The 22864-nt window shown below is 37.0% G+C and overlaps 1 long non-coding RNA gene across 1 annotated transcript; it reads left to right on the top strand.

The window, feature by feature from the left end:
• Positions 1-404: 404 nt before the first annotated feature.
• On the top strand, positions 405-20624 carry LOC123877455. Its single transcript, XR_006798598.1, has 4 exons — positions 405-416; positions 8602-8613; positions 9470-9475; positions 20502-20624. It is a non-coding gene; the product is annotated as an uncharacterized LOC123877455 (long non-coding RNA).
• The last annotated feature ends 2240 nt before the right edge of the window (positions 20625-22864 follow it).

The raw sequence follows: 22864 nt of genomic DNA on the forward strand, positions 1-22864 counted from the left end.
GGATTTTTTTGTAATATCTAGCAAAAAAGTGAAATTCGACCGGTCTGTATGATATGATACTATGACCACATTAGATGGATTGCCATAAATAGAGGTTTTAATTGAGAAATGCTGTCAGCAGTCATATTGCTGTGAAATTATACTGGTTAGTTTATTTTAATGGGAACTCTATGTGCAAGTGCATAAAGTTTTTACGAAGATTACTATGTCGGAAAATCAAAGAGTTCTAGCTAAAGCTAGTCACACTATATAATATTATAAAAGAGAAAGTTTGTATGTGTGTGTGTGTGTGTGTGTGTATGTTTGTTACTCCTTCACGCAAAAACTACTGGACGGATTGGACTGAAATTTAGAATGGAGATAGATTATATCCTGGATTAGCACATAGGCTACTTTTTATCTCGGAGAATCAAAGAGTTCCCACGGGAATTTTAAAGAACCTACATCCATGCGAACGAAGTCGCGGCCATCAGCTAGTAAAATATAAAAGTGACATAGCTATAGGCGCCTTCTAATTTGCCGGAAAGTAGCCGCGTGGAGGCAGCGCGGCTGCAGCGCTGCGGCCGCGCTGCTTTGTAAATCCATATTTAATTTCGATCGATGAAATGACGCGCGGCCGCAGCCCGCATTTTAACAAGGCTCTCTCCGTCACTTACTCCATACAATCGTAGTTTCAATTTCATCAAAGTCCATGAACTTTTGCAGACATATTCTAGAGAAACTAATATCTGAGCCTGGCGTATTTTAGATTTTTCTAAAAATATGTAATTTTAAATTACAGGGGCTCAAAGATTTGTATGTGAATTTTTAAGACCGCGTAACTTTGAAACCGAATATTTTAACAGAAATCTGGAAAACCACAGGCATAGATATTAGTTTCTAGAATATGTCTGCAAAATTTCATGGACTTTGGTTGCTTAATATTCAAATGAAATTGGGACTACGATTGTATGGAGTAAGTGACGGAGAGAGCCCTGTTAAAGCAGCGCGGCTGCCTCAGCGCGGTATTTTGCGGCAAATTAGAAATTGTATCGAAGGCCAATCTTCTTTGGGTGCCAGAGCTGACAAAGTAAGTATATAAAAGTATCTGACACCCCAACAAAAAATATGCAACAAAATAAATAATATTATGACTCCATCTTTGGTGTACCATATCGCTCAATAAGTATATGGAAATATTAATTCTAATTGATATCATTTCCACGGATTCCATTCTCAACAGATATTAATTCTAATTACATCTAAGCACTCCCATTCCATATACAATCCGGTATTTATCATGATATTTTGCAATAACTTTTAATATTTTTCCATATTTTATCGCGTATTAACCAAATTTGTATGATTTGACATAATATCCCAGGAATGTAGTATATAATTACTATGTATCAGATAACACTAAACTGTTAAGGGCTAATAGAATTTCCCTGCGCAAGCATTCTTACATAAATATGTACCTATCTACATTTCTATCCTATATCTCGTAAATATGTATTTTTTTGAAAACCATACCTATATATTATGTTGGTATCTGCAATAAGTATTTACTTAACTCTAAATAATCTTAAGAGGGCTCTCTCCGTCACTCGTTTCATACAATCGTAGTTCCAATTTCATTTGAATATTAAGCAACCAAAGTCCATGAAATTTTGCAGAAATATTCTAGAAACTAATATCTATGTCTGTGGTTTTCCAGATTTCTGTTAAAATATTCGGTTTCAAAGTTACGCGGTCTTAAAAATTTTCATTCAAATCTTTGAGCCCGTGTAATTTTAAAACTACATATTTTTAGAAAAATCTAAAACACCATAGACACAGATATTAGTTTCTAGAATATGTGTGCAAAATTTCATGGACTTTGGTTGCTTAATATTCAAATGAAATTGGAACTACGATTGTATGAAACGAGTGACGGAGAGAGCCCTGTTAATGTATAAAAGGAAAAGGTGACTGACTGAATGGTTCATCAACGCTCATCCCCGCCGAGATTCTGTGCACAACTCTGTCGGAGGTAAGCTATTAAGTGTGACGTAGACAACCGCTAAGAAAGGATTTTTGAAAATTCAACCCCTCAGGACAATAGTGTAAATTAAAAATTTATAACACCCCCGCCAAGTGAAGGTTATAGTAACTAGAAAAGAGCTGATAACTTTCAAACGGATGAACCGATTTTCTTGAATCCAGCTAAGAACACTCTCGATCTAGCCACCTTTCAAACAAACAAAAAACTAAATCAAATCGGTTCATTAGTTTAGGAGCTACGATGCCACAGACACACACGTCAAACTTATAACACCCCTCTTTTTGGGTCGGGGGTTAAAAATTAAAAGGTGACTGACTGACTGGTTTATCAACGCATTGCCCTACCCAGAAGTAGGTAAGCCAGTCTGTGCACAACTCTATTGTACTAGTCGGACCGAGCTGTTTAGCACGCAGATACACGCAGACACCTGGCTAAGATATAGCCAAATGCTGAGGGCTACCATGAGGCGAAGGGAGGAGAAAGAAAAAGAAGAAAAGAAGAAGATAGAGATCTAGGAGGTCAGCATGATGTAATGCCACGCAGTTCCGTGCTCACCTTTGCAGACATGGGGAGGTTATTTTAGTCCGCAGCACGCAGATAGCTATTATGACGTAGACAACTGCTAAGAAAGGATTTTTGATTTAACCCCTCATGGGATAAAATAGGGATCAGTGTGAAGTCCACGCGGACCAAGTCACGGGGATTTAGCTAGTTTTACATAAATAATTTTATTAATTGCCGCACTTATACTCTGCACCTTTGGACACCAGCAATACGTTATCATGAAGTATAGTAGAACACCTTTAGAAAGCTTGCTCTTGCGTTTTTCTTTTTAACCGACTTCAAAAAAGGTGGAGGTTCTCAATTCGTCGGAATCTTTTTTTACTTTTTTTTTTTTTATAATAATAATTTAATTGCTTAGCCGCACATATTATCTCCTAAAAGTTAGAAGTCCGAGATTGAACGCCGAACCTTTCAACTTGCCACTAGGTTATGACCGCTTTTTTTTTAAGTACCATCACGTCTGAAACTTTATTTAAATTAGGACAAGGCTTATTACTAAGTGGATAAAAGTCAGTTAAACATCAAAGTAGACAAAAACTTAACTGTTTAATTTGTGATAATTTTTTGCGATGATCTAGCTCTTGGTTAGTAAAAAATCGGTTAAGTGCGAGTCGAACTCACACATAAAGGGTTCCGTAGCAGCGTGCAAGATATAACACTATGTAGGTACTTTTTTTGGATGACGGCTATTTTGATATTTTTATTATACTAGCTGTGCCCGCGACTTCGTTCGCGTGGAATAGTGACTTTTTGCGCTTTATATAGCCACAGACGCTCAGGCGCGAGGCGTGTAGTACGTACTCTGTACGTTAAAAATGTTCGCCGTGATTCTTTAAACTGACATAACTTTTTTATTTATGAACCGATTGACATGAAATAAACACTAAATGTTAAGTGAAGCTTACTACAATATATTATTAGTGAAAACCGTATCTAAATCGAATAAGCCGTTTCTGATATTAGCGTGCACAAACACACAGACAAACAGACAAAAAAAATTAATTACAATTTCGGGTTCGGCATCGATATAATAACAACCCCTGCTACTTTTTTTTTATATATTTCCATAGTACAGACACCACTTTTCTACAATTTTATTATATGTATAGATTTTGTTGTTGTAGCGGCAATAGAAATATACATTCTATGAAAATTTCAATTATACCTAAGTATTCAGCTTCATGAGGTAGGTACAGCCCGATGACAGACAGAGAATGGACGGACAGACACACGAACGGACGGACAGATCAGAAATAGGGACCCATAAGCACCCTTTGGTTACGGAACCCTAAAAACCGAAACAAATTAGTCTAACTGTCTCAACTTGATTAATCTAAGCGTTTCAATTAACTTTTTATCATTTTCTTCAGATAATAAAATTGATTAGCATTTCATAATTTTATAAAGTTAAAGAGCATGAGGTGAACTTCATGTTTAAGATGTTTAACTGTAATTAAGTACCCATACCTATCGTAAATTCGCAACCTAGTATCGTAGTGTGGGACGCCCTCCAGCACGATGGACCGACGATATAAAGCGGCTGGCGGGAAGTGGCTGGAAGAGGAAGGCTGAGGACCGGGTGTGGTGGCGCTCTATAGGCAAGGCCTATGTCCAACAGTGGACGTCCACAGGCTGATGATGATGATGAAGATGTACGCACCGGCTCACTACAGAGCACGGATCGCCTCTCAGAGTGAGAAGGGGTTTGACCATAGTGTACCACGCTAGCCAAGTGCGGATTGGCAGACTTCACATACCTTTGAGAATACTATGGAAAACTCATGGTATGGAGGTTTCCTCATGATGTTTTCCTTTAACACTTTTACCACTTAAAACACACATGATTCTGAAAAGTTAGACGTGAATCGAACCCCCGACCTTCGATTAGGAGGTGGACGTCCTAACCACTAGGCTATCACAGCTTGTAATATTATATCCGTAGGTAACTCTGTATAATAGTAACCAAGCGTTTGTGACGTCAGCTCCAAAGATCCCAAACAATTAATTTAAAAGACAATCCCTGTTCTTTCAGCCACACGCCAGCGTCTCCATTAATATGTGAGTCTTATGGGAAGGGGGATGTTCATGAGGAACTTTGATAAATTATACATGGCTGCTTCTGAGTTTACCACTCTTTGGGCAGTTTAAAGGAAACTGAAAGTTATTGCTTAGTGAACTCTTATACTACCGCCCAAAAGTATTGGGCCACCTGCATTTTGTTTCGGTTACAAACAATACATTTTAAAGAAAGAAAAGAAAAAAAAGAAAAATGCATTTATTTGTTGAAGTCATTTATCGGGTTTGATTGTTTTATAACGCCGCAAAATAGTTATATATGGTTATGTCTAAAAAACCGGCCAAGTGCGAGTCAGACTCGCGCACTAAAGGTTCCGTACTCGGGTATTTTTTCCAGCATTTTGCACGATAAATCAAAAACTATTATACATAAAAATGTTTTAGAATGTACAAGTAAAGCCCTTTCATATGATACCCCAATTGGTATAGTTATCTTAATTTGAAAATTGAAATACATTTTAATTTTTTTTTTAATGATGTATTCGCGTGTATACAAATTCGCGGTTTTCAGATTTATTCTTGTATTAGCTGATGCCCGTAACTTCGCCCGCGTGGATTTAGGTTTTTGAAATCCCGTGGGAACTCTTTGATTTTCCGGGATAAAAAGTAGCCTATGTGCTAATCCGGGATATTATCTATCTCCATTGCAGCCAAATCCGTCCAGTAGTTTTTGCGTGAAGGAGTAACAAACATACACACACACACACACACACACACACATACAAACTTTCGCCTTTATAATATTAGTGTGATTTGTGCTATAAGACCTACCTACCTGCTAAATCTCATGATTCTAGGACAACGGGAAGTCCTAGTTTCTTGACAGACAGACAGACAACAAAGTGATCCTACAAGGGTTCCGTTTTTCCTTTTGAGGTACGGAACCCTAAAAATGGCTAATAGACAGTTAAAATAATCATGAAGTAGTTTCATTCACTAAAATTTATACAAGTGGTCAAATACTTTTGAGCGATAGTGTAGATTAGGTAGAGGCTGCGAAAGAACCGCTTTGGATCCCCAACGTTTAAATCGGTTCTTCGAATTTACCTTTCAGTACAATCTTTGGCGGTAGACTGATAACTAACCATCAGGGTCGACTCCTGAATCCTGATTCAATTTGTCGTTAAAAAATACTTTTTTGACTCATCTGTTTCTGTTGTTCTGATCGTAGGGATCTCTAATTTTTTGAAATAATAGCCTATGTCACTCAAGAATAATGCATTTCTATACTGGTGGAAGAATTTTCAAAATCGATTTAGTGGTTTCAAAGATTACTCCCTACAAACTTACAAAATTAACATCTTTATAATATTGAGTATAGAAATATAATGATGACGTTGTTTTATCTGCGAATCCAATTCGAGACTTCTCCTTTCTAAATTTCTACAAATAACGCCATAGCGTACACCAATTCGTCAAAGATTTCGTCCAGGCTCTGTCCTATTTTGATTCTGTCGTCATAGCCTCACAAAAATACCCGGAAGTTAAACAAACTGGGGATAAATTCGCCTCATCCTCCGGGACGCGGGCAATGATCGGGGCTAACGGCATCTCGCCGCGGTGTCATTAATCAACTGCACACGGGGGGTTGCTACCCACCCGCGAGAACCGAGTATGTGACAACATTCACAAATACTGGGGCCAATACTTTGATTACACTATCGTCGTCAAACGATAGACGTCAACTGTCTGAGACATAGGTGTCTTGTGAGTAGTGACTTCTGCACGCCGCGCCGCGGTTTTGCGCCGCCTGGATCCAACAGCTCCCTGCAACTCGTCTGATCTCGTACGTCCACCTAGTGGGGCGGGGGATCTGCTAAGTTGGCAGTGCCAACTGCGCTTTTCGTTGCAAAGTTGCCATTGCAGCACCTTAGGACCCCGAAGTCTATTGGTTTTTTAAACTTATGGCCGTAGTCACAATTATTACTATGAGGTCTCAAAGTGCGCTCGAAGGCATAGTGTAGGTTCCATCAATCAGATCATTGTAAATTGACAACAACAACAAGATACAACCTGCTGACAGACAAACAGCCAAACGGTGGGTCGTACGGACAGCGGAGGCTTAGTAATAGGGTCCAGTAGGCAACCGTCAGGTATGGAACCCCAGAAAGACTGTTATGACTATTTCCTTAGCTACTCGTACATCAAAATCCACCTTGTTGGTTATTTAGTGTTGACTCCACTAATTACTGATATTAGTTCATCATACTGTATCTAAGTACAATAACTATCACCCATCTAAATAATAGCAATGTTGCCTCAATTTATTGTTCCTTAAAAACAAGCTATTTTACACTTTGCGGATACGTTATTACGTGAAAAAAACCACAAAAACTCTAACCGATGACATTCATTTAACACACCTAAAAGCAATACGCAACAAAAACGTTAAACGAATAATGTAAATTGGTAGCGCAAAAAGTAACACGTGGGCCAGTTACAGTGTTTTAGTTTAGAGCAGTAGTATGAAGATATCAAGATAAACGTTCTACTGTGATGATTCGCCAACGCAGTTTTGAGGAAAACGTTTTGCGGATTTGGGAGTAACTAATTGTCTTTGACAGATTCATCATCATCATCATCATTTGACGACCTCCCTGGCACAATGGTAAGCGCTGTGGTCTTATTAGTGGGAGGTCCCGGGTTCGATTCCCGGCAGGGGTTTAGAATTTTAAAATTTCTAAACTTCTGGTCTGGTCTGGTGGGAGGCTTTGGCTGCTAGTTACCACCCTACCGCCAAAGCCGTGCCGTCAAGCAATTTAGCGTTCTGGTACGTTTAATATAAACTGTCATACCCTTTCCAGGTTAGCCCGCTTCCATCTTAGATTGTATTACCACTTACCATCAGGTGAGATTGCAGATAAGGGCTAATTTGTATCTAAATTAAAAAAAAATTGTGCTCTCTTAAATTATGGCGACCTCCCTTTCACATGATATCCCACTTGGTATATTTTGAACATTGAAAATACTAATTACTAAAATAAGTGATCCTATAAGTGTTCCGTGTTTCCTTTTGAGATACGTAAACCTAATAAGGAGGAGATTCATTAATTCATTGGTAAATTAGAAGATATTTTTATTTAATTATTGCATAGAATATGTAAAATGCTATTCATAATTAAATATAAGTAATTGCGCAACACATATAAGGCTGGACCGCTATATCAATTGAGCGTTTCATGAATTCCATACATATCTACATACAATTGCATTTGTCAGCAAAATATGCAAATAACTTGTTTTAAATGATGCAAGTAGGTCCTTATACCTACCTACCATACCTTCTCACTTATCATAAAGTTATGGCGAATTTAATGAATATTCATGAAATTGTTTTTAGTAAAAATTTCACTTTATCACTAGGTATTAAGCGGTGATAGCCTAGTGGTTAAAAACTTCGGACTCCTATTTGGGGGGTCCGGGGGTCTAACTTTTCTGGGAAACACGCCCGGAGCGTGCAAGTTCGAATCCTATAGGCCGATTCAGACTAACGCAAGCGGTAAATATGCCGTGTTTCATACAGTTCCGTAACCAAGTACCTAAACATAAATTAAAAAGTTGAAAGTAGATTAGAGTCACATTCGGTGATTTCCATGACAGGCCAACTAGAAACCGTAATAAGCTCGCAACTCCTACGCTCCGCCTCAGAAAAGTGGGAAAGTCATTTGTGGGAATGAGTGTAATATTTTATAATAAAATTCCACAGTCAATATTAGACTTGCCTTTACAAAAGTTTAAAAAATCCATTAAAAGTATGCTCCTGGCAAAAGCATATTACACAATCGAAGATTATGTAAATGATAAAAAAGCATGGATTTGACTCGCTCCAGCAATGCGCGGGTCTGTAATTGCTTGTAGAGTATAGAATATTATTGTAAATTGAACAATTGAAAAGAGCAACCGCCGAGTTTCTTGCTGGTTCTTCTCGGTAGGAACAGCATTCCGAACCAGTGGTAAATTATTTGACGATTCAAAAGCACTTGTAAAAGTTTATTTGAATAAAAATCTATTCTATTCTAAGCTATTCTAAATTTAAAAAAAGTCTATACGACCTCAAAATAAACACAAAATCTACTTAAAATTACAATTGTTCTATTAAAAAAAGCAACTTAAACTCACGCAAAATCTACTTAAAATGCCATTTTTCAATTAAAAAAAAGAAATAAACTCGCCGTCACGACTTAAATTCACAAAAATGGCGGCGAATTTTTTCTCCAACTAAACAGTTAGTTGTTATGACACTATTTGTTAAACCGCTCGGCAAAAAATTAAATAGTTTTGGAAACATGAATTAATAGAAAATTGGCAGTGTACCTAAATAAATAGAAATAAAATGAAAAAGCACTATTCGTTTCCACCAAACCACAAAAATTTTTGTCCAATAATGAATACAGAATCGTGAATAAATTTTGCTATTTTATTTGAAAGTAGGAAAAAATATCGGATTCGAATTGAAAAGAAATGATGGAAAAATTTGTCAACTTCTCGATAGTGATTTGGTGTTGCTTTTTTCAGAGTTTCAGGGTTCAATTTCATGAAAATAATGACTACTTTTTACTTTTTATCCCGGAAAATCGAAGAGTTCTCTTGAGATTTAAAAAAAAACTTAAATCCACGTGTACGAAGAAATAAAACCATAGTATTATTATATATTATCAGTATTTTTTTGTTGCTTATGTTATTTTATTGTTTGTCGTTTATGTTTTTTATTTTTTGTTATTTCTGTTAATTTATTTTTGCAAAATATTTTTTTTAAATATGGTAATAATGAGATAATAAATAAATGACAGAAAATAATAATATCAGTATCACGTAAGATGACATCATTCCTTAGGTACCATCATCATCATCATGATCTAGATTATGTAAATGATAAAAAGCATGGATTTGACTCGCTCCAGCAATGCGCGGGGCTGCAATTGCTTGTATAGTATGGAATATTATTGTAAATTGAACAATTGAAAAGAGCAACCGCCGAGTTTCTAGCTGGTTCTTCTCGGTAGGAACGGAATCCCGAACCAGTGGTAAATTATTTGACGATTCAAAAGCACTTGTAAAAGTTTACTTGAATAAAAATCTATTCTATTCTATCTTCAACCTTTCTTCAACTTATAGACGTCCACTGTTGGATATAGGAGGTCTCTTGTAGGGACTTTCATACGCCAAGGTCTTGCGACCGTCTGAATCCAGCGGCTCCCTGGGACTCTGTGATGTCGTCCACCTAATTTTTAAACGAGAACGCCATCCCAGCATTTTGGGACCCCTACGTATATCAGTTTTTCAAACTATGTTCCCTGTCCATTTAGCTTCGCAACCCGCTGAGCTAAGTCGGTCACTCATCATTCCTTACCATCTTACCATCATCATCTCACCATATCAACTATACTTACTTGAAATTCCTTACCATCCAGCACAAACTCCGAAGTCTAGACATTTAGGCTAAGGTTGCCCAAAGCCTTGATAGCTCAACGGTTGAGGAGCGGACTGAATTCCGAAAAGGTCGGCGGTTCATACCCCACCCGTTGCACTATTGTCCTACCCACTCCTGGCACAAGTTTTACGCTTAATTGGAGGGGTAAGGGGAGTATTAGTTATGACTAGCATGGCTAATATTCTTTTTTTTTTAAATAAAAGAACATCACTGGTCAATTCTGAGCTACAAAGTTCGGGACATCCGTAGAAAGTTAGCTATCTGTCGCTATTCTACAGGGTATATTATGGAGATTGCGCTTAGGAACTACTTAATCGATCTAGTTTCCCCTTCACCATTTTACTATAGAACAGCGAGGCATCGAGAAAGTCTGTATCCCTACATAGTCGAAATTCCATGGCCTCGTACGAAACGATTTGCTTCCTCGTTTCTTATACACACTGCTAGAATATGGAATGCGGAATGCCCTTTCGGGTTCGGTTTTGCCCGCTAGCTATACCTTCAAAAGAACAGTGAATAGGCACCTTTTAAGCAGGCGCGCGCCACCTTAGGCTGCACCATCTCCTACTGTATGGTGTGATTGCAGACAAGCGCAAGCCTATATGTACTTAAAAAACCGGTCAAGTGCGAGTCGGACTCGCGCACCGAGGGTTCTGTACTACGGAAAAAGTAAAACAGTAAGAACTTTGTTAACGAACCGCAAAACTAATTTGTTTGTAGAAGTTAATTGTTAATAGAAAAAACTACGCTAGTTTAGTTGGTTTTATTTTTCCTGTAAAATATACATAAACCTCTATTGATCTTATTAATTTCAGATTTTTCGATTGGTATACTTCGGAGATAAAGGGGAAGAGGGTGTTTATTGTAATACAAACACAAATTCAAGGTTTTCAGATTTTTTTCTTTACTTGTGCTATAAGACCCACCTACCTGCCAAATTTCATAATTCTAGGTCAACGGGAAGTACCATATAGGTTTCTTGAGAGACATGACAGACAGACAACGAAGTGATCCTATAAGGGTTCCTTTTTTCCTTTTGAGGTACAGAACCCTAAAAACTCATTCAGCCAGCATGAATGAAGCTTGGTCATTCACCGCGCGGAAGCTAAGTCAACAGATAACGAGATGATTGCCCACGTAGGTGCGACGTGACGACTTCTCTGACTTGACCGCAACCACAGTGCACGGCTCAATAGGAAGCAATGGAAAAAAGATAAAAGATAAGGCGCAATGAAAAAAAGAAACTTTAAAACCTAGCTCTGATACTGCGCCGGCTGTCACAAATGAAAAATTGGTAAGTGACAAATTGTTAACTAACTGTTTTTTGTCACTGTTACTTAGCTTTTAGTAAATAGGAGCAAAATAAGCAAATCTTCGATACTCGAAAGACTGAAAAGGGTTAATGATTTTAGGCAAACATTACGACATAACCGGGTTACTATATATTACTAATTATTATTAAATTAATAAATAAAACCTTTATTGACATGTACTTTACACACGGAACAATGAAGAGAGAAAAGAAAATTAAAAAAAAACAACAATAAAATTAAACAAAAGTATACCTACCTAACTAACAAATAAAACGCCCTTAATTAATATGTAATAATCTAATTAATTTCCTATTCTGCGAGAAGTTTATCTGAATTGAATAAAAACAAAGTTTACTTGAAGCAACTTACTAAGTTCTGATCCAGAACAGCCACGATATCGCGCGGTGCCAAACCGTAGAGAATCGTAGGCGGTCGTGCGTTAAACTTATAAACCAAGTTGTTTAGCTTTTTTGTCACCAAGCCGGGCACGGGTGAGCTAGCCATGCATAACTTGGCGAGATGATTTCTTAAAATCTGACTTAGATTAGAATAATTTAACCGTTTAACGGTACCACAGAATAGGTGTCGGCATAGAAATCGATTAATGAACGATTTTACTGGAAGTGAGCCATAATTTTTTTACTCGAATAGATACGGAAGTTATTTTACCATGGCAAGTAGGTACTTAGTCTGTATTGAATACTTTTTCTAAGAAATAGAAATAAGTACAAAGATTTTTTATTCAAATAAACTTTTACAAGTTACTTTTGATGTGACAGTTGACACATAAAGTTAAAATGGCGAGTGAGCAACCATTTTGTACGCATTATTATACCTATTTGTATGATCTGGTCAATCTAGTTGTGAACTGTGAAACTATACAATGTAAAAATACTGTGTAGATAGGTATGCATATTTTAAAAAGTAACTAGATAGATAGAAGACTTTACTGCACACAAAACAAGAAAAAACCAAGACAAAACAAAAAACTATGAACTAAAAACAGTTGTATGCAAAGGCGGCCTTATTGCCCAGGCAACCTTTGGTAGATAGTACATTTGGTACCTAGGTACTGCAAGGCACTGTCAAGGTCTGCATCCGTACGTAGCTGGAATTCCTCGGACACGTACGAAGCGATTCGCTTCTTCGTTTCTAATCCGAACCGCTAGGATATGGAACGCCCTTCCGGCATCAGTTTTCCCTTCCACTTTTAATATGGGTACCTTCAAGTCAAGAGTGAATAGGCAACTTCTAGACAAGCGCGCTTCATCGGAGGCTGCATCATCACTTGCTAGCAGGTCGATTGCAGCCAAGAGCTAGTCTATAAATTTAAAAACCGGCCAAGTGCGAGTCAGACTCGCGCACCGTGGGTTCCGTACTCGGGTATTTTTCCAACATTTTGCACGATAAATCAAAAACTATTAGGACATAAAAATAAATAAAAATTTAAAAATCTGTTTTAGAATGCACAGGTAAAGCCCTTTCATATTATGAGACCCCACTTGGTATAGTTATCTTAGTTTGAAAAGTGAAACATGTTTTAATTTTTTTTTTAAAGATGTAACCACAAATTCGCAGTTTTCAGATTTATTCCTGTACTTGTGCTTTAAGACCTACCTACCTGCCAAATTTCATGATTCTAGGTCACCGGGAAGTACCCTATAGGTTTCTTGACACACACGACGGACGGACGGACGGACAGACAGATAGACAACGAAGTGATCCTGTAAGGGTTTTTTTTTTCTTTTTGAGGAACGGATCCCTAAAAAAAGGTTGGTAGATAGGTTGGTTGGTAGGTAGGTAGTCAAAGCGCAGTGGCACTTGGCAGTACCGGTATAATTAAATGACTCGTAGATAGCGGGTCGCGGTCCGTGCAAAAATGCTGATTGCAGCACTGAAGGATGCATTCAAGATGTATTGCTTTAAAATAAATTTATATGCCAGACTTCAATGTTTCAACTATAAATACCTCTTGATCTTTACAATAATTATATTTGAGAGATTCGCTTGGCTCAGCGACGTGAATTCCCGTCTAGTACATACCTAAGTATTATCCAAACAGCTAGGTGGAATTCAAATTAGCTTATATTAAAAAAAACCGGCCAAGGGCGAGTCAGACTCGCGCACTGAGGGTTCCGTACTCGGGTAATTTTTCCAACATTTTGCACGATAAATCAAAAACTATTATGCATAGAAATAAAATATAAAAATCTGTTTTAGAATGAACAAATAAAGAAAGCCCTTTCAGATGATACCCCACTTGGTATAGTTATCTTATTTTGAAAATTGAAACATATATTAATTTCTTTAAATGATGTGACCACAAATTCGCGGTTTTCAGATTTATTCCTGTACTTGTGCTATAAGACCTACCTACCTGCCAAACATGATTCTAGGTCAACGGGAAGTACCCTTAAGGTTTCTTTACAGACACGACGGACGGACGGACGGACGGACGGACGGACGGACGGACGGACGGACGGACAGACAGACAGACAACAAAGTGATCCTATAAAGGTTCCGTTTTTCCTTTTGAGGTACGGAATCCAAAAAAAAAATGTTTTTAGAACTCTACACTACACTACACTAGCCATGCGAAGGTTCATCAAAGGGTAATGGATCTATTAAGAGATTGTCTTACTTAACTTTTTCTATCGGGTAAAACTGCAGTCAAGCGCTAACTTTTCATTGAATAAAAATAACTTTTTCTGAAGAAAGTTTATTTTTTAGGATTCCGTACCTCAAAAAGAAAAACGGAACCCTTATAGGATCATTTTGTTGTCTGTCTGTCTGTCTGTCTGTCCGTCGTGTCTGTCAAGAAACCTACAGGGTACTTCCCGTTGACCTAGAATTATGAAATTTGGTAGGTAGGTAGGTCTTATAAAGGAATAAATCTGCAAAACCGTGAATTCGTGGTTATGTCACAGGAAAAAAAAAATGTGTTTCAATTTTCAAAATAAGATAACTATACCAAGTGGGGTATCATATGAAAGAGCTTTACTTGTACATTCTAAAACAGATTTTTATTTATTTTTATGCATAATAGTTTTTATTTATCGAGCAAAATGTCGGAAAAAATACCCGAATACGGAACCCTCGCTGTGCGAGTCTGACTCGCACTTGGCCGGTTTTTTTGGTTCACAATTACTTTCTATTTACTTTCCAGTCGTGACAAAAGTCATGAAAATAATATTGATGTCACAACAAGCGCCCGAGCGTTCCAGAACTAATCACTTTGTTTTGCACTAAAATTGATTCACTAGTGATAAGACAAAAATCCGGCAATAGCCTAGTGGTTAAAATGTCCGCCTTCTATAATTCTGGTCGCAGGGGTAGGGACCTCTAACGTATGTGCGTTTTAAGCAATCAAATATATCTGAATATTATAAAAGGACAAGTTGACTGAGTTACTGACTGACTGACTGATATACATAAGCTAGTATCTATTACTAATAAATAAAATTGAAGTGTCTGTCTGTAATTTCGAAATAACTACCTCATATTAAGCTCATAGGGTTATTTGAACGATACCATAACTGAATCACCCGGTTTTAAAATTTTTGTCTGTCTGTCTGTTTGAAAAAGCTAATCTTTGGAACGGCTGAACCGATTTTGACGGGATTTTCACAGACAAATAGAGGATTCACCAGGGCGTAACATAGGCTACTTTTTTAACCGACTTTTAAAAAGGGAGTTGTGTTTTTTTACCTATGTACATCGAAATCTCCGAGATTTCTGAACCGATTTGCGTCATTTCTTTTTTAATCGATAGAGGAACTTTGCGACATTGTTTCATAAAAAAATTGGATTCCAACTCCTCAATCCTGATGCTGCAGGGGATCTGACCAATCCACGCGAGCGAAGCTGCGGGCATCAGCTAGTCTTATAATAGTACACATTTCCTGAGGATCTGTCCGTCCCCGGGATCCAAGTGTACTAAATAAATGATGTCCGCAACTTCGTTCACGTGCAAATAGGTTTTTTGAAAATCGCGTGGGGACTTTTACATCTTGCCTGGAAGAGATCACTGTAGTAATAAGGCGTTAGTATGGATAAAATATAGTATAGATTAGTATAATTAAACTTTTTCTTCGTGTATCATGGACTTCCGCAAAGTCGCGCTTGCTCCACCATATCAAAATACCAATCCGGTAAAATACTGGACTCTCCAGTGACGCAATTTTAATGTAGAACATCTCTAAGAAGGCCTGTGTTCCTATCACGTGGATATTTAAGATGCCTTTAGCCTTTAACGGGTTAGATCCGTAGGGCGAGCAAAAACAGTAAGTAACCTGTAGCAAGCAACGGGCAGGATTGCTATTTTATATCATTTAATGACTGATTCTATATCATATGATATTTTAAATCATTTTCATTTTGACATTATTATTTTTCTTCATTGCGATTTCACATACAATTTTTTTTTGTTAGTTTGCTAGGTATATTAATTTAACTAGGAATTATGAGCAAGAACCATAGGTACCGCTGTAATTTCGCAGGTTGGTTTTCACGGAAAGTGAATTTTCGAAGTGAAGTGTAAAAAGCTTTGGTGAAACGTAGCAATCTATGGTTTGCTAATTAAACTCAATTTTCTCTTATACGCAACGATGCGAGTTTTCTCGCTCGCGCGCTCTTTAACTCAGGTCGATAACCGTGTGCGTGTGAAATTGTAACAAAAAGCATGATACCTGAATGTATAATTTTGAAATTCTGTGAAATTTCGCTTCCTGATTTTTCACAGGCTACTTTAAGTAAGATAGAGCAGCAAGTGTTACATAATATGAAAAGTTTTTTCATGTGATTTTTCACATGCTATGTATGAAATGATCCATCTCTGGTATCCTGAGTTCATCATCACTCGATTAGGATGAGAAATGTTCAAGCTTGTATATTCTGAGATTCTGTTACAAAGTACTTAGGTACATATAATTAGATCTTTCATTATCTAGTGCTAAATAAGGTTTTATTGTTACTAGATAGATTCTTTCGACTTTGCTTTCTTAGGCTTTGGTTCATAATGTTGGTTATTCTATATTTATAATAATTACTGACAATAATCTATACTACTTTCATACTAATATTATTAATAAGAAGTGTGTCTGTCTGTCTACTAGCTTTTGACGGGTATGGAAATACTTAGCTTGTATCACGGGGATGGAAATATTGGACTTTTTGTCCCGAAAAATGAAATAGTTCCCACGGGATTTTTAAACACCTAAATCTACGCGGACGAAGTCGTGGGCGCCTTCTAGTAATTTAATAATCACGTTCAAACACGTTCAAATAACAAAAAAACTATACATTTGACAATCCTTGGCACACTGGAGAAATATTTAGGAAACGCCCAAATACTATTTCATGGATATAACTTGAAATATAAAGGGCTCTCATACCAACTTTCATCCCCTATTTGGGGTAAATAGCGGGTGAAATTTTTAAACATCCTGAAACACGTATTTCTTAATTTTTTGCGAAAAGCCCAAATGGCAAGCCAAGCCAACTTTTAGGCTGTGCGTTGATAGATCAGCCTGTCAGAAAAAAAAATTTTGCATGTACGAGTACCTATAGATTAAATTTGTAATTACAATCGTAAAGTGTTATTGATCCGTCGTGTAACCAGAGTAGGGACTTTGTGTGTGTTGGCGTTTGCTGGCGCGCGTGTTGTGCCTTTTTGGAGTGTTTTTTTGTTAGAAGTGGCGGGTTTTTGTGTTCTGTTGGTGTCTATTGGTGGTGGAACTGACTGGGAAGCGCTCTAAAGGGGTGCCGCGCGTGTGTCGGCGGGCGTCGACACAGACGAAGTCCATACTCATAGGTACATATAGTTTCCCTAACTTGTAAATAACTACAAACTTGACATTGGCTAATCAGTGTAAAGCCAGACGAGAGAGAAAAAATACCAGAGTCAGTAACTACTAGTGTGGACACAGTCTTACTGAACGGTGCCAATAAACACCGTTGCACCAGTCTGAACCAAGCCTTACAAAGCAAGCAAGCAATACAGTGAATGTAGTTAAAAACCCCGATGCTTTTTTGCAGAGTGTGGTGCTTTGCCAGTTTTTCCTGGAATAAAAATTCTGGTCTGTGAGAGAAAAAGGTTCGAGCAAAAAAACTTATATAGGTACGTAATACGTCATACCTGTTGTTTTCTAGAGTGTACTTAGATTTTTTTAGTGTTTGTACGCACTACCATTAACAGGGCTCTCTCCGTCACTTACTCCATACAATCGTAGTTCCAATTTCATTTGAATATTAAGCAACCAAAGTCCATGAAATTTTGCAGACATATTCTAGAAACTAATATCTGTGTCTGTGGTGATTTAGATTTTTCGAAAAATATGTAGTTTTAAAATTACAGGGGCTCAAAGATTTGTATGTGAATTTTTAAGACCGCGTAGCTTTGAAACCGAATATTTTAAAGGGAATCTGGAAAACCATAGGCATAGATATTTGTTTTAGACGTTTCTACAAAATTCCATTGAGTATGATTGGTTAGTATTCAAATGAGAGACGAATTACGTTTGTATGGAGCGAGTGACGGAGAGACCCCTCTTAATAGATTTTAATTTCTGATAGAGATGAATCAGCTAAGGGTGGTAGAGTTACGGTTGCCATATGCCACTTCTTGATTTTAAGAGTTACCAGCATCAAAAACGGGTTTTATATTATGACAAAAAGTGTAGGTCCAATTTCCTCACCTTAATCGGCGGCGCATAGTCCACCGCCATCATGCAGTCACTATTGACCCCAGCTTCAGTCTTTATCATGGGGGGTCCATGGTACAGTTGCCCCATCTGATGATGGTGCATGCCCCCCTCCCCGCGGCTGTACCAAGTGGTGTACATCCCGCAGCTCTGCTCGCAACAGTCGTTCATAAATACCGCATGACGTCACTTGCACTTTGAAACACTTTTCTAATTAACATTCACTTTTACATCTAGGTATTTCACTTGTCGGTTAATTTTGGTTGTAACATTTTCTTGCGTCCGTTATAGTTAAAGTTCGCGTTTGGAACGTTAGTCATCGTGTCATTTTTGTCACTTCACTTTTAAAATAATAAAGTTTTCACTTTTACATTTATTAATATTTATTTATAAAAAATTAGTCTTATATGTCAAGTTTAAAAAAAATTGAATATATATGAATTGAATATATCTATAATTATTTAGAAATGATTTAGAAAAATTATAAACTGAACGTGAAAAAATATTAATTATAATATTGCGTCTAGATATTATTCTTATTAAAGTGATTTATTACACTGAACCCGTTTAACAAATAACTTGATTTTTAATCAATAATTTATAGAAAACGATTATTGCACTAAGTACATTTGAATATAAATATAATTTTAAATGTAAATCTGTTAACGCGATGCATTATTTTGTCCGAATGTCCGATGGGCAGCATCTGAAACAAACAAAGCCTTTATTAACTAATCATCATTATCAACCCATTGCCAGCCCACTACTGAACAGGGCTCTCCTCTCAGAATGAGGAGGGTTTAGGCCTCTACCACGCTAGCACGGATTAGCAGACTTCACACACCTTTGAGAGTTGAGACTAATTGTGGTGAACTCTCAGGCATGAAGGTTTCCTCACGATGTTTTCCTTCACCGTTCAAGCAACATGAACATTCTTTTGTAAGAAAATACGACAGGTTTTTTAGTTGTTGTTGTGTTTAGAAAAATTGGTGATTTTTCACCAAATTAATGAACTCTGAGAATGAACGCATTGAAGAGAGTACCTACCTACGTTGCGAGCGGTTTCAATAGATATGCGATTACCTTAAACAGGAATTTCCGTAGTGAGGTGTCATAGAATTGCAAATGATTATAAACCACGCCATAGGTACCTAGAGCCATGCCATTGAAACGAAACGTGCATCGAGTGATTTTGGGATTTGTGTGGCGCTGCGTAGTGGTGGTGCGTATTGCTTGCTTGATGGCTGGCTTTTCCGGCATGTTTAGCAGTGGGAGGGCGGACGGTGCATATCGCATATGTTGCACCATACAGATTTGACTGGTTTAGCGGATTATACCAAATTAAGCTTTTGGTTCCTTGTACCTATATCATGGACTTCCGCGAAGTAACGCCTACTTCTATTCAACATACATAATAATATGTGATCGCATCCTCTAGGGTTCAATGACTGATAAGACTACGGACACAGACCACGTATGTAACATTATGAGTAGGTGTGACATCATCAAATCTGGTGCAGTCATTAGATTTAAGACTAAGTATACCTACCTACTGAAATACGAAATAAAATAAATTGCGTGCGGTATGGGCGGCTGTTACGACGCGGTCAGATGTGCGATCATTTCTAAGCTTTTTAATTTGGCTGGTAAGGCTGGTTAGTGGTTATAAGTACCTATTATCATTTTTAGCTGTAATTTTTCACCGAATGTTTGAAATCTGTTTGACCAAATGCGCTGAAGAAAAGGCGCAGCTTACGATACCTGCCAATGTGTGCGATTACCTTTAGCAGGAATTTCCGTAGTTAGCGGTCATAGAATTGCAAATGGTTACTAAACCATGCCATATAGAGACATGTTATCGCATCCTCTAGGGTTCAATGACCGGTGCGACCACGCCTACTCGCCCCGCCTATTCGACGCTCCGCCTATTCATATTTTGGCATGAGCACCTTATCTGAATAGTATAGGCGTTATTTGAACTAATACCTACAGGCTGGGATGATATAATGAGTTAAATACCTAGCCTACGTGGTAGCTAACCAAGAGTCGCAGATTCTATAAAACCTAGGCAGGTATCTTTCAACCTTCTTGCTAATAACAATTAATTGCTAAATAAAACTAATTGAAAATGCAAGATGATGCCCGTGACTTCTTCCGTGTGGATTTAGGTTGTCAAAAAACTCGTGGCAAATATTTGATTTTCCGAGACTAAAAGCCAATAGGTAGGTACGTCTCCAGGATGCAAGCTACGATTAAGTAGGTATCTCTGTGCCAAACGTCAAAATCAGTTAAACAGATGGACCATGAAAAGCTAGCAGACAGACAGACACATTTTCATATTTAGGTATAAAATTCTTATAAATACCTAATCTAATAAGTAGGTAGGTACTAAGCACGATTAATAGCATCATCTGGTGACAAAAGGGATGACTCATTATTGGCGCAACGGATCAGCCTGGCTGTCCAGCGCGGAAATGCAGACAGTATTCTTGGCACCATTCCACGCGGACATAATTTTTACCTACATAGTAGGTAAGGCACATATAGGTAAAGTTACCTTTAAATTTTACTGTAATATTTCCAATAAAAAAATTTAAAAATCTATAAAATTTTTATATTTTCTTAGAATAATTTTCAAAATAGTATTTACTTATGCTTGAAAATATTTAACAGTCAGGTTTTTTTAAAACTGATACTTACTAATGCTATTAGGTATAGCAAAATAAGTATCTGCATGCCTCAGCCCTATTGGTCCAGTAAGTAGTTTGAGTTCAAATTTAAATTCAAATTCATTTATTTTCTAAAAAAGTCATACATCTTAATAACTTAGGTACATCTATAATACTTATTTGTACACACAATAAACAGTATGATGCTATGCACACAACCATTTAAACAAATGGTTGTGAGCACACAGTTATAATTCTCCTATTCCTTTGTACACGAAACTAAAACTAAAATGAGTTGTGCGTTGATAGACCAATAGTCAGTCAATCAGTCAGTGAGCTTTTCCTTTATTATTTAGATAGATTTATAAGAATTGGGATTACGAATATGTATAGGTATCCACAAGCAGCACGATTATATTTTTACCGGAAAAAATTACCTAACAAAAAATACGCGTTTAATCCTTTAAGTATCAATATGGCGCCTCAACCCAAGGAGCCATTATCGCACGCTTGTGACATACAAAAACTCTGTATTTGAAGGTCGACCCGTCGCGTCGCCCACTGGTGAGTAGGTACACTGGCAGAAAAATAATGTGGTCACCCAGTGATTGACACACCCCGGCTTTGTTTGTTGAATTTCTGAATATCATTTCTTTATAGGACTCTAAGTACATTGTGGAGAGAACTTACATGCAAAATCTCACGTTTTTAGACCCTGCAGTTCGAGTTGTATGTTGATACGTTAGTCAGTCAGTTTCTATTATGATATATCAATAATTATAACAATTGTATTTCGTTAAAAAAACATTATTATTCTACTTATCATTTAAAAACGGTTCACGCATATTCGAAGTAATGACTTGATCAATTTACCCGGCAGAATAGTCTGATGCGGGAAGGCCGCAGCCTGTCTCGTTCTTGGAACGATGGCATCGATTGCTGTTTAAATTAACGCAAACAAGTATGTAACCACATTAAAGCTAAAATTCACACAGTTAAAAATTTCGCCATTTAGTATTTAGTTACGCTTTGTGCGAGTGTTTTTGCCACATAAGTGCTAATCGGTGGTTAATCGTGATTATCAAGTATCAATTATAAAAAGTGACGTTTACAGTCCGGTTTTTAATTCAGTGAAATTATGACAGTTAGCAAAAATACTTCAAATCAAATCAAATCAAATCAAATTTCTTTATTGCGAATTTGGGTAAACAGTGGAGATGTTACAAAGATAAAAAAGTACAGCCAAATTCTGCTTATAAGCATGCAATATATTACATTAAATTAAGATACATTTTTGTCACACAAAAAATAAATAAATAAAAATAATAATTAAATAATAATAGCAAAATGTCCAAAACTAAAATACAGTTATAACTTTTCTGAGAGGTAATCATTAATTGAGTAATACGTCTTTTCTAATAATAGTTTTTTCAATTTTCTCTTAAATAAAGGAAGTTCACGGGTCTCAATTATATAGCTGGGCAAGTGATTATACAAAAGTGGCCCAGTGGAGAAAAAACTTTTAGAAAAATGAGCAGTTCTACAAGAGGGGTGCTGTAGTTTATACGCATGTCTTTTACTTTTGAGATTTTTATACAAGTCCAAGTTTTGTTTAATAAAAATGATAGTCTCATAGATATACATACATGGCATAGTCAAAATATTATACTTCTTAAAATAGGGTACACAACTGTCCGTCATTTTTAATCTAAATATTGCCCTTAGACATTTCTTTTGCGCTTTGAATGCAGCCTCTTTTTCAGTAGAATTACCCCAGAATATAATGCAATATCTCAATAGTGAGGCAACATATCCATGATAAACCGTCAATAGTGCTGGTACATTAACCGTTTTACCTAGCATATAAAGTGCAAAGGAGAATTGGTTCAGCTTAGTGCAAATATGAGTTACATGCTCTTTCCAATTTAGGTTACAATTAATATTCAGTCCTAAAAATTTCGTTACATTCACTTCATTGATAGGTTTGCCCTCATAATTTATATCCAAAGCACACGACCTGTTTTCTCTAAGTGCAAAACTCATGAGGTTGGTTTTATCTAAGTTAATTTTAAGTTTGTTACAATGTA

Source organism: Maniola jurtina, chromosome 23 (assembly GCF_905333055.1).
Source record: "Maniola jurtina chromosome 23, ilManJurt1.1, whole genome shotgun sequence".
NCBI classification, from domain to species: domain Eukaryota; kingdom Metazoa; phylum Arthropoda; class Insecta; order Lepidoptera; family Nymphalidae; genus Maniola; species Maniola jurtina.